Source organism: Saccopteryx leptura, chromosome 7 (assembly GCF_036850995.1).
Source record: "Saccopteryx leptura isolate mSacLep1 chromosome 7, mSacLep1_pri_phased_curated, whole genome shotgun sequence".
Lineage (NCBI taxonomy): Eukaryota > Metazoa > Chordata > Mammalia > Chiroptera > Emballonuridae > Saccopteryx > Saccopteryx leptura.
In genome coordinates, this window is record NC_089509.1 from 83,589,493 (window position 1) to 83,601,349 (window position 11,857).

General features: G+C 43.1%; 1 protein-coding gene across 2 annotated transcripts in view; it reads right to left on the reverse strand.

Annotated features, from left to right (window-relative positions):
- The window catches only part of SF3B1 (splicing factor 3b subunit 1), a 72,485-nt gene extending 60,671 nt beyond the window's left edge, over nt 1-11,814 (reverse strand). For both annotated transcript variants that reach the window (XM_066344870.1, XM_066344872.1), the window contains exon 1: nt 11,676-11,814. The gene's annotated coding sequence lies outside the window, so the exon portion shown is untranslated. The remainder of the gene's footprint in view (nt 1-11,675) is intronic.
- Between the last annotated feature and the right edge of the window lie 43 nt (nt 11,815-11,857).

Consider the following 11,857-nt stretch of genomic DNA (forward strand, 5'->3'; position numbering starts at 1 on the left):
TTTCATTATGATGTGCCTTGGAATAGGTTTGTTGGGGTTAAGAAAACTCAGTGTTCTGTTTCCTTCTTGAATTTGAGGCTTTAGTTCTTTCCACAGGCTTGGGAAGTTCTTGTCTATTATTTGTTTGATTATGTTCTCCATTCCATTTTCTCTCTCTTCTCCTTCTGATATACCTATTATTCTTATGTTAATCTTTTTGATGGAGTCAGACAATTCCTTTAGGGCTTTCTCATTTTGTTTTAATTCTTGAGTCTCTCTCTTCTTCTCTCTGTTGTGCCTCAAGTTGCTTGTCTTCTATGTCACTAATCCTACCTTCTATCGGGCCTGTTCTATAAGCTAAGCTTGTTACCTCGTTTTTCAGTTCATGAATTGAGTTTTTCATCTGTTTGATTTGTTTTTATAGTTTGAATTTCCTTGGTAATATATTACTTGTGTTCGTTGAGTTGTTTTCTGAGCTGCCTAAATTGCCTTTCTGTGTTTTCTTGTATATCTCTGAGTATTTTTAGGATTTCTATTTTAAATTCTCTGTCATTTACCTCCAAGGTTTCCAATATATTAAATTTCTTCTCCATTGATTTTTCCTCATCTATCTGTGTTACATCTCTGTCTTTTGTATCCATGATGTTTGATTTATTTTTCCTTAATGGCATCTGAGGGTGGTTTTGTTGATAGCACTTTGTGTTCAGTGTGTGGGACTTCCAGATGCTCCAAGGATAGATTTTTCTGTCACTGGTTGAAGAACTTGTTGAAATTTTGGGGAGAGTTATCGGTAGCGCCCCTCACAGCGCCATGTCTCTGATGTCACTCATGTTAATATTTTTATTTAAAAAAATTTTTTTTTACAGAGTCAGAGAGAGAGTCAGAGAGAGGGACAGATGGGGACAGACAAACAGGAACGGAAAGAGATGAGAAGCATCAATCATAAGTTTTTTGTTGTGACACCTTAGTTGTTCATTGATTGCTTTCTCATATGTGCCTTGACATTGGGCCTTCAGCAGATTGAGTAACCCCTTGCTTAAGCCAGCGACCTTGGGTCCAAGCTGGTGAGCTTTGCTCAAACCAGATGAGCCCGTGCTCAAGCTGGAGACCTCGGGGTCTCGAACCTGGGTCCTCAGTATCCTAGTCCGACGCTCTGTTCAATGCGCCACCACCTGGTCAGGCTGTTAATATTTTTAAATTAAAGGTTTAACAATATCAGAATGCAGCCCCAAAAGTAAAGTAAATCACATAATTACATTTAATTAATCAAATCTAGGTTAGTCTACTGAATTACAATTTATTAAACATACTGTTTCCTCTTAAATAAAACTGCTTTACAGTTCAACAGCAATGGATAATCTTGTAGCTATGCAACCTTTTTTTTTTTTTTTTGTATTTTTTCCAAAGTGAGAAGGGGGGGTACATACCTCTGCATGCACCCTACCGGATCCACCTGGCATGCCCACCAGGGGGCGATGCTCTGCCCATCTGGGGCTGTTGTGGTTGCAACCAGAGCCATTCTAGCGCCTGAGGCTGAGGCCATGGAGGCATCCTCAGCGCCAGGGTCAACTCTGATCCAATGGAGCCTTGGCTGCAGGAGGGGAAGAGAGAGATAGAAAGAAAGAAGAGGGGGAAGGGTAGAGAAGCAGATGGGCGCTTCTCCCGTGTGCCCTGGCCGGGAATCGAACCTGGGACTTCCACACGTCGGGCCGACGCTCTACTGCTGAGCCAACTGGCGAGGGTCAACCTTCTTTTTTTAAGCTATGCGACTTTAAAAAAAATACGAATTATCAACAATAAATACTGCCAGCTAAAATAACTTTTTTTTATGTCTATTTTTGTTTGTTCTTTTCAAGTAATTATTTTACTGTACTTTGTATCTCCAGGCAGTTTTCTCACATTTGGGTTAAATATTTAGCACATTGTAAACTTAACAACTAAGGAAGAGTAGAAAAAAATTTTATTTAAAAAAAAGATTTTGTTTCTTGATTTTAGAGAGAAGAGAGAGGAGAGCGAGAGAAAGGGAGGTAGGAGCAGGAAGCATCAACTCCTAGTGGTTGCTTCTCATATGTGCCTTGACCAGGCAAGCCCGGGGTTTGGAATTGGTGGCCTCAGTATTCCAGGTTGACACTTTATCCACTGCGCCACCACAGGTCAGGCTGAAATTTTCTTGAGTTGAAAAAGGAAATTTAAAAGTGGCAGAAATCTATTAGAATAGTGTAAGAAAGGCTAAACTCTCAATGAGCTGAGGCTTATGATAAAATACTAAGAAAAATAAGGTTTTTGTTTGGAGCAGGAATAATGAAAATAGTTCTGTTGCTTGAGGTCGATGAACTCCCCAATTCATTTCTTTTATATTAAGAAAAATAACCCCAAAACTAAAAAAGGTAAAAAATATGAGTGAAAGGGAAATGGGCTTAGTTTAAATGAGGTGACAGTAAGAGAGTAACTGACAGCTTTAAGTGAGGACAGGTGTCCTGGCCTAAACCAATCACATTCCAGGCCACAATAGAACTTGATAAGGTAACAAAAGCACTTTTGAGAGCATCTCAACAAAATGTAGTACTTGTGGATGACACAAGATCTGAAACCCACATTATATACAAACTGCCTAAAGAAAAAATGTTTCACACCAAAAAGAAAAAATGTAAGAATAAAAACTGTCTCAGACCTTTCAAACAACAACCCTAATATATTTTGCCTATTTTCTTCATAATCACAGAAGTACCACAGAAACCCCTGTAGTTCAGCTGCTTTATACTCCAGTGCTAGGAGAAAGATACATAGAAACAATTAAAATACAAGAGGTTAGAACAGATAGACATGTTTGCAGTATTTTAGGACTATACAGAAATATCAAACCATGCTATCTATAACTATAGCTAATTCCTAAGGTGAGATTTCCTGGGTGGGGGAGACACTGAAAGAGCGAGGTAAAAGGGCATAGAGGAGACAGGGTGCAAATAGGAAGGAGGGCCCTCCAGGAAAAGAGAATCATATGGACAACAAACACCACAGTGTCTGTAGAAGATCTAGCAGTTCTGTGTGGCTGGATGTCACAATGTGTGGCAGGGAGTAGCAAAAGGGGAATTCTAGGCTTTGATGAGAGACTGGTCATATAACCAGGAAAAATCCATTTTTTAAAAATGAACTCTGATTGCCCTAAACTAATAATTTCTGGATTTGGGAAACTGAGATGAGCCCCTAAATGATGTTGTCATTGTAGCCCTCCCTATACTGTATAGCCAATTATCCCCTTTTCTCTTGTTCAAACTTCTAGTGCAGTGGTGGTCAACCTGGTCCCAACCGTCCACTAGTGGGCGTTCCAGCTTTCACGGTGGGCGGTAGCGGAGCAACCAAAGTATAAATAAAAAGATTTAACTCCAGTAAGTTGTTTTATAAAGATTTATTCTGCCAAACTTAGTGAAAATCCGACATAAAGTACTTGGTAAGTAATTATTATTATATGCTTTAACTTTTTTTTTTTTTTTTTTTACGGAGACAGAGAGAGAGTCAGAGAGAGGGATAGACAGGGACAGACAAACAGGAACGGAGAGATGAGAAGCATCAATCATTAGTTTTTTGTTGCGCAATGTGACACCTTAGTTGTTCATTGATTGCTTTCTCATATGTGCCTTGACCGCGGGCCTTCAGCAGACCGAGTAACCCCTTGCTCAAGCCAACGACCTTGGGTCCAAGCTGGTGAGCTTTTGCTCAAACCAGATGAGTCTGCTCTCAAGCTGGTGACCTCGGGATCTCGAACCTGGGTCCACGGCATCCCAGTCCGACGCTCTATCCACTGCGCCACCGCCTGGTCAGGCTATATGCTTTAACTTGCTGTAACTCTGCTTTATAAATTTTATAAAGTAAAGTTACTTCCCTACTTTATAAATCACCATTACTGTGGAACCGGGGGGCGGTTAGAAAATTTTACTATAATACTAACAGAAATACAAAAGTGGGCGGCAGGTATAAAAAGGTTGACTACCCCCGTTCTAGTTTTAATCACTTGCTCAAATTTCTAGTTTGATTTACTCTAATTGAGCTGTTTTTAAAACATCTATTTTAGTGTAACAAGATTGCTGCCACATCTTTCAAGAAGTCATATAGAGAGCCCTGACAGAGTACCTTGGTTGGCTATAGCATTGTCCTGACATGCCAAAGTTGTGGGTTCAATTCTCCGGTCAGGGCACATACAAGCATCAACCAATGAACCTGACCAGTAGTGGCACAGCGGATAGAGAGTCGACCTGGAACTCTGAGGTCCCTGGTTCGAAATCCCGAGGTTCCTGGCTTGAGCATGGGCTCATCAGCTTGAGTGCAGGCTTGACAGCTTGAGTTTGGGGTTGCTGGCTTGAGCGCAGGATCAACACGATCCCAAGCTCGCTGGCTTGAGCTCGATCGTTGCTGGCTTGAGCAAAGGGTCACTGGCTCAGCTTAAGCCCCCCACCCCATTAAGGCACATATGAGAAGCAATTAATGAACAACTAACATGAAGCAACTACCAGTTGATGTTTCTCATCTCTCTTCCTCTCTCTCTCTCAAAAAAAAAAATCAATAAAATAAAATTTTTTTTTAAAAGATTCAACCAATGAATGCAATGGATGCAATGAATGCATGGGTGAATGGAACAAGTTGATGTTTCTTTCTCTAAAGTCAATAAATAAATAAATAATTTTTAAACACTATGTTTCTTTTTTTTTAGATTTATTGATTTTTTAAAAAATTTATTCATTATAGAGAGGGGAGAGAGAGAGAGAGAAGGGGGAGGAGCAGGAAGCATCAACTCCCATATGTGCCTTGACCAGGCAAGCCCAGGGTTTTGAACCAGCAACCTCAGCATTTCAAGGTTGACGCTTTATCCACTGCGCCACCACAGGTCAGGCGATTTATTGATTTTAGAGAGGAGAGAGAGAAAGGCAGGGGTGAAAAGCAGAAAGTATCAACTCATAGTTGCTTCTCTCATGTGACTTGATTGGGCAATTCCGGGGTTTCAAACCAGTGACCTCAACATTCCAGGTTGACGCTTTACCCACTGCGCCACCACAGGTCAGGCAATAAATAAATTTTTAAAAAATCATTTGATTTAAAAGCATTCTGAAGACAGAAAATAAGGGTGTACTTACTGGCTAGTTATGTAAGTACTTAACATTTCTAAACCTGTTTCCTGGGGTCTTAGTAAATGTGGTAAAGGAGTGAATCAAAAAGGCCTCATTGCCCTGGCCGGTTGGCTCAGCGGTAGAGCGTCGGCCTAGCGTGCGGAGGACCTGGGTTCGATTCCCGGCCAGGGCACATAGGAGAAGCGCCCATTTGCTTCTCCACCCCTCCGCCGCGCTTTCCTCTCTGTCTCTCTCTTCCCCTCCCGCAGCCAAGGCTCCATTCGAGCAAAGATGGCCCGGGCGCTGGGGATGGCTCTGTGGCCTCTGCCTCAGGCGCTAGAGTGGCTCTGGTAGCAACATGGCGACGCCCAGGATGGGCAGAGCCTCGCCCCATGGTGGGCGTGCCGGGTGGATCCCGGTCCGGCGCATGCAGGAGTCTGTCTGACTGTCTCTCCCTGTTTCCAGCTTCAGAAAAATGAAAAAAAAAAAAAAAAAAAAGAAAGGAAAAAAGGCCTCATTGCACCACCTCAGATGAACGAATATCAATCATTGCTTGTTTCTTAGACATCTTGAGTCCTAGCTCTGTGGGGTTTGGGAATACGAGGGTGGGTCTTCTCCACCCTTCTCAGGTACTAGCACCAGCCAAGCAGTGCCCTTCTCCTTCACCCCCCCCCCCCCCCCCCACACACACACTTAGGTTAGGTTCTAGCATTTTGGGACTGTAAGGTCGGTGGATAGGGGGATGGTCACGTGGGGAACTCAGACCCGCCCACTTTGGCTAGGACCGCCCACAATCAAGCCCACCAAAGGAAGCTTCCCAGGAACCATTTGGAAGAAGCGATTGTCTGCCAGCCAGTGAAATTTCACTACGTCATAGTAGGTCCACTTCCCTAGAGGGACCCTTTAAATATCTCCCACGCGGTTTAATCTTTGCAACTTCCCTGACCTCCATCTCTCCTCCATCTTTCTTTCCTTGGGGCCAGGGAACCTTGCCGGGAGGAATGCGCGCTCTGTACCCAATAAAGCCGTCTACTATTCCACACTTTGCAGCTCCGGCCCTCTTCCTTCTCGGCGGGGAAAAATATCTTACAGGGACCCCTCCACCAAGTTTGTAAGTTCTAATAATTCCAACTTCTTGTTTCCCCAGTGCTAGAGGAGTGTGCAGAAAAGTCAGGCCTACCTGCTGTCCTCTGAAAAACCTGCTTACAAGGTTGGCTCTTGGCTGGCATTTGGGAACTTGGATTGCAGGAGGGTCCCCATCATCCCCAGAACCAGTTAAGACTGTCTCACTGTGCCTCAAGTGTGCATGTAATATGGTTTATACTGAACGTCAGCTTTCCTTGTGGAGTCTGAAATTTGGGTACGAACCAGGTAGAGGGTGCCTATGTCGTCAGCCCCAAGTAAAAAACCTGAGCATAGACTCTAAAGCTGGCAAGTCTCTGGTTGGCAACATTTTACATGTCAGAACTTGTCAGAATAATTAAGCCGGTCCTGTGTGATTCTAGGACTTCACTGTGAAGGGGTCCTTGAAGTTTGCACCTGGTTCCCCACAGACATCCCGTATGTTCCTCTTTTTAAATGTTTATTTTATTGATTTTTAGAGAGAGAGAGGGAGAGAGAGGGAGACAGGAACATCAATTTGTTCCTGTATGTGCCCTGACCAGGGATCGAACTGGCAACCTCTGATGTTCTAACTGACTGAGCTATCTGGCCAGGGCCCATATGTTCCCTTTCCTTTTACTAATTTTGCTTTGTATCCTCTCACTGTAAAAAATCACAGCTGAGTACAACTATATGTTGAGTCCTGTGAGTCCTCTTAGCAAATTGTTGAACCTACTGGTGATCTTGAAAACATGAGGTGCTACCTACTTCTTGCAGTTACTATTACTTTCATATCTCAGTATCCTCTTTTTGTCACCATACTTCTCCAATCCCTGTTTAACAATATTCTTATATTAATTTTTCTTTTCAAATAACTAATTTTAGCCTGACCTGTGGTGGCGCAGCAGATAAAGCATCCACCTAGAATACCGGTTCAAAACCCTGGGCTCGCCTGGTCAAGGCACATATGGGAATTGATGCTTCCTGCTTCTCCCCCTTCTCTCTCTTTCTCTAAAAATAAAAAAATTAAAAATATATTTAAATAATAAATAAAATAAAATAACAGTAATCGGACTGGGATGTAGAGGACCCAGGTTCGAAACCCCAAAGTAGCCAGCTTGAGCGCCAGCTCATCTGGCTTGAGCACGGGCTCACCAGCTTGAGCACAGGGTCATTGGCTTGAGCGTGGAATCATAGACATGACCCCATGATCGCTGGCTTGAGCAAGGGGTCACTCACTCTTCTATAGCCTCCCAGTCAAGGCACATATGAGAAAGCAATCAATGAAGAACTAAGGAGCCACAATGAAGAATTGATCTTCTCATCTCTCTCCCTTTCTGTCTGTCTGTCCCTATCTGTCCCTCTCTGTCTCTGTCACAACAAATAAAAAAATACCGTAATTTTTCTGACTGGTCCCTGACTGACAAAGCCAGTCAGTAAGGGCAAACTGTCTAGGTAATCTCCTTTGATAGTCTAGTTTTTATCAGAAACTAACATCCATAACATTAGTAATCTCTTGTAACTCAGTTACAGATCAGTCAAGGAGAGTGTTCTTTCATCTGAACATTTCATGAAGATAATCCCTGTATAAAATTGCTGAGCATACTACAAAGATTATTCATTGATCTAAAAAGTGAAAGACATAGCCCTGGCTGGTTAGCTCAGTGGTAGAGCGTCAGCCTGGCGTGTGGGAGTCCCAGGTTTGATTCCCGGCCAGGGCACACAGGAGAAGCGCCCATCTACTTCTCCACCCCTCCCCCTCTCCTTCCGCTCTGTCTCTCTCTTCCCCTCCCGCAGCCAAGGCTCCATTGGAGCAGAGTTTGCCCAGGCGCTGAGGATGGCTCCATGGCCTCTGCCTCAGGCACTAGAATGGCTCTGATTGCAGCAGAGCGATGCCCCAGATGGGCAGAGCATCGCCCCCTGGTGGGCATGCCGGGTAGATCCCGGTCAGGTGCATGCGGGAGTCTGTCTGACTGCCTCCCCGTTTCCAACTTCAGAAAAATACAAAAAAACAAAAAAATAAATAAATAAAAAGTGAAAGACAGAAAAAATATATATGTACAATATATAGGTTTTATTACGGAGAATTTCAAACATCCATAAAAATTAGATATACTATTATAAACTCTCCCTCATCCAGTGCAATAACTATCAACAAATGATTGATGTTGTTCCATTTACTTTATTCCTCTGCCCATAATAGATTACTTAAAGCAAACTGCAGACATATTTCACCTGTAAAATCTTCAATATGATTCTCTACTGAAGTAGAAAATTCAGGGCCCTGGCCAGTGACTTAGAGAATAAAGGTCTGGCCTGGCATATGGATATCCTGGGTTCCATCCCTAGTCCAGGCACACAGGAGAGGTGACCATCTGCTTCTCTCCTCCTCCCTCTCTTCCTTCTCTCCCTTTTCCCTTCCCGCAGCCAGTGGCTCAACTGAGTGTGGCCCCAGGTTGGTCCAAGCACATCAGCCTCAGGTGCTAAAAATAGCTCGGTACTTGAGCATCATCCCCAGAGGGGTTTGCCAAGTGGATCCAGGTTAGGGAGCATGTGGGAGTATGCCTCACTATTTCCCCTTCTCTCACCTAAAAAAGAATAAAAAAAAGAAATTTCAGTCAAATTTCCCAATCCAATGTATGCCTTTTTATAGTTTTGTTCAAAACAAAATCCAAATAGTGCCCCTTAAATCCTTTAAAACTACAACAGTACCCCCTTCCTCATTCTTTACTTGGCATTTATTTGAAGAAGTTAAATCATTTGTCTTACACAATTTCCCTATTCTGTATTTAGAAGATTGTATCCCCTTGTGTCAGTTAACATGTTTTTCTATTCTCTATGTAAATTAGTATATTTAAAAGCTTGAAAATAAATAAATAAAAGCTTGACCAGTTTAGATTCAATTCTTTTGGCAAGAAGATTTAATACGTGGTGTTGTGTCAAATATATTTCTGACAGCATAGTTGGTTTAGACTCTCAGATGCTGCTTCCCACATCTCTGGGTTGTTTTAATTTACTACCAATCTTTCCATATTGTATAGACCTTTTAACCCCCAGTTTATAGAAGTACTGTTATCTACTGAAAATGAACCAGAGTTTATTATTACCTTTAAGCTTATGACATATTATTCTTTCCTGTGCCAAGAAGTCAAATGAGTACCATACACTGTCATCTGTTATAAAGATTCCGTTAGCCCTGGCTGGGTAGCTCAGTTGGTTAAAGTGTTGTCCTGATGCACCAAGGTTGTGGGTTTACCCCACCTGCCGAGGTCAGGGCACACACAAGAATCAATCAATGATTGATCTGAAACAATAAATCAATGTTTCTCTCTCTCTTTCTCCCTTCCTCTCTAAAAAGCAATAAATTAAAAAATAAATAGAGCCCAACCTGTGGTGGCACAGTGGATAAATAGGTGACCTAGAATGCTGAGGTCTCCAGTTTGAAGCCCTGGGCTTGCCCGGTCAAGGCACATATGGGAAGCAGCTACTATGATTGATGTTTCTGGCTCCTCCCCCACTTCTCTCTCTTTTTCCTCTCTCTAAAATCAATAAATAAAATCTTTAAAAATAAAATAAATAAAGATTCCTTTATTTGCCTTTTACATTTTTTAAAAATTGGGAACCTATTCAATTGGGTGGCCCAATTCAGTAGGTATTTTCACATGTCTAGGAAGAGGTGAATGAGAAAATGTTCCATGAATTTAATAAAAGGAGGCCTTATATAAGTATGTGTAAAGTACATCATGTACTAAAAATATGTTTAGCAGGCCTTCTAGTTATCAATGCCAATAGTTTGAAATAAAATTTAGTAGCAAGTGGCAGTGTAATGCCTATATTTTGTAAGCACTGGTAACCACTGTGGTTTTTGAGCAGGTAAGTTATATGATGAAAATGTGTCTTACAGCCCTAGCCGGTTGACTCAGTGGTAGAGCGTCGGCCTGGCATGCAGGAGTCCCAGGTTCGATTCCCAGCCAGAAACACAGAAGAAGCGCCCATCTGCTTCTCCACCCCTCCCCCTCTCCTTCCTCTCTGTCTCTCTCTTCCCCTCCTGCAGCGGAGGCTCCATTGGAGCAAAGTTGGCCTGGGCGCTGAGGATGGCTCCATGGCCTCTGCCTCAGGCGCTGGAATGGCTCTGGTTGCAACAGAGTGACGCCCCAGATGGGCAGGGCATCGCCCCCTGGTAGGCATGCCGGGTGGAGCCCAGTCGGGCGCATGTGGGAGTCTGTCTGACTGCCTCCCTGTTTCCAACTTCAGAAAAATACAAAAAAAAGAAAAAAAAAAAGAAAATGTGTTTTAAAGGAAGACATTGCTGGAAATATTTAGGATTTAAGGCAAGAAAGAGCAGGGATTGTGAATTTCAAGGTAATCTGATATAGAATTGTTTGGATAGACCTATAGAACCACCTGAATCAACAAGTTCATCCTGTGTTGTATTTAAAAGTGTTTGACAAAGTTTTTGCTGGGGGTTTCAACTCCACAAAGCATCTAGTAAGGAAGGGATGACTGCAATGAACAAAGCAAGAGTAAAATATAACAATCACACATATTCACAGCAGCTAATATTTCTATGTCTGTAAATAAGATCATGTCCCTGATCTACCCTCAAACTCAAATGACTTCCCCTCACACTTGGAATAAAATCCAAAGTTGGTGCCACGATCTCCCAGGCACTCTGATAGAGCCCTCACCACCTCTGATCACATTTGCTACCACTCTCTTCACTCACTGTGATACAACGCACTTGTCGTCATAAAACAGAGCAAGGCTGTTCCTGCCTGGGCCCTTTACACTTGCTTTTTTGCCTCCACCTTAAGTAACTGTCCCCCACCCCCAAATATTCACATAATTCACTTCCTCACTTCATTTGGCCTTTGTTCAGTATCACCTCCTTAGAGGCCCACCTGACCACCGTATGTATTAATTGCACCTTACCCCTTTCCATCTCTTTACCCTACTTTACTTTTTCTACAGCACATGATAATATGACATTGCATTACATACTAATTAATGCATTTCCTTCTCTAAAATTAAGTTTTGACGGTAAAGACTTTTGTTCATTTATCCAGCACCTAAAGCGGCAAAAGAATAAGCGCCCCCCAAATTTGTTAAAAACACATTTATGCAGTAGGTAGTATGGCCATCCTCGGTTTACAGAAAACTATGATGTACAAAGGTAAAATAAGGACCTGGGATCAAAAGGAGGGAAAAAAATGTCAGGACTTGATGACTGATTCTTGAAATGGGTGAATCAAAGCAAACTTGTCTGGTTTGTATGGAGTAAGGGAAACCCAAACCCCACACAAACGCCTCTTAAAATGTCCACGCAGGAAGAACGCACTTAGAACGTAGGTCCTTCCCTAAGGACGTGACCTTATGTTGCCCTCGCAACAACCCCGCGCGGTAAGCACGTCAGGTATCGCATTACGATCATTAACAACAAGACTGACGGCCAGACTTGGCAGCCAGCAGCGATGGCGGGTCCGGCTCAGCACTCACCGCTCTGGACAGTTACATAATTAACAGAGAACTTCCGCTTCCTCCCGCCCCTGGGATGAGCTCTCGTGCTGGGCCTCGCGAACGAAAGCAGTGCCGGAGAGAACCGCGGCGGTTGGCGAATCTCGGGGAGAGTTCCAGCGCGGGAGGTGTGGTAAACGGTCACCCAGTCTTAACGTGAGGCG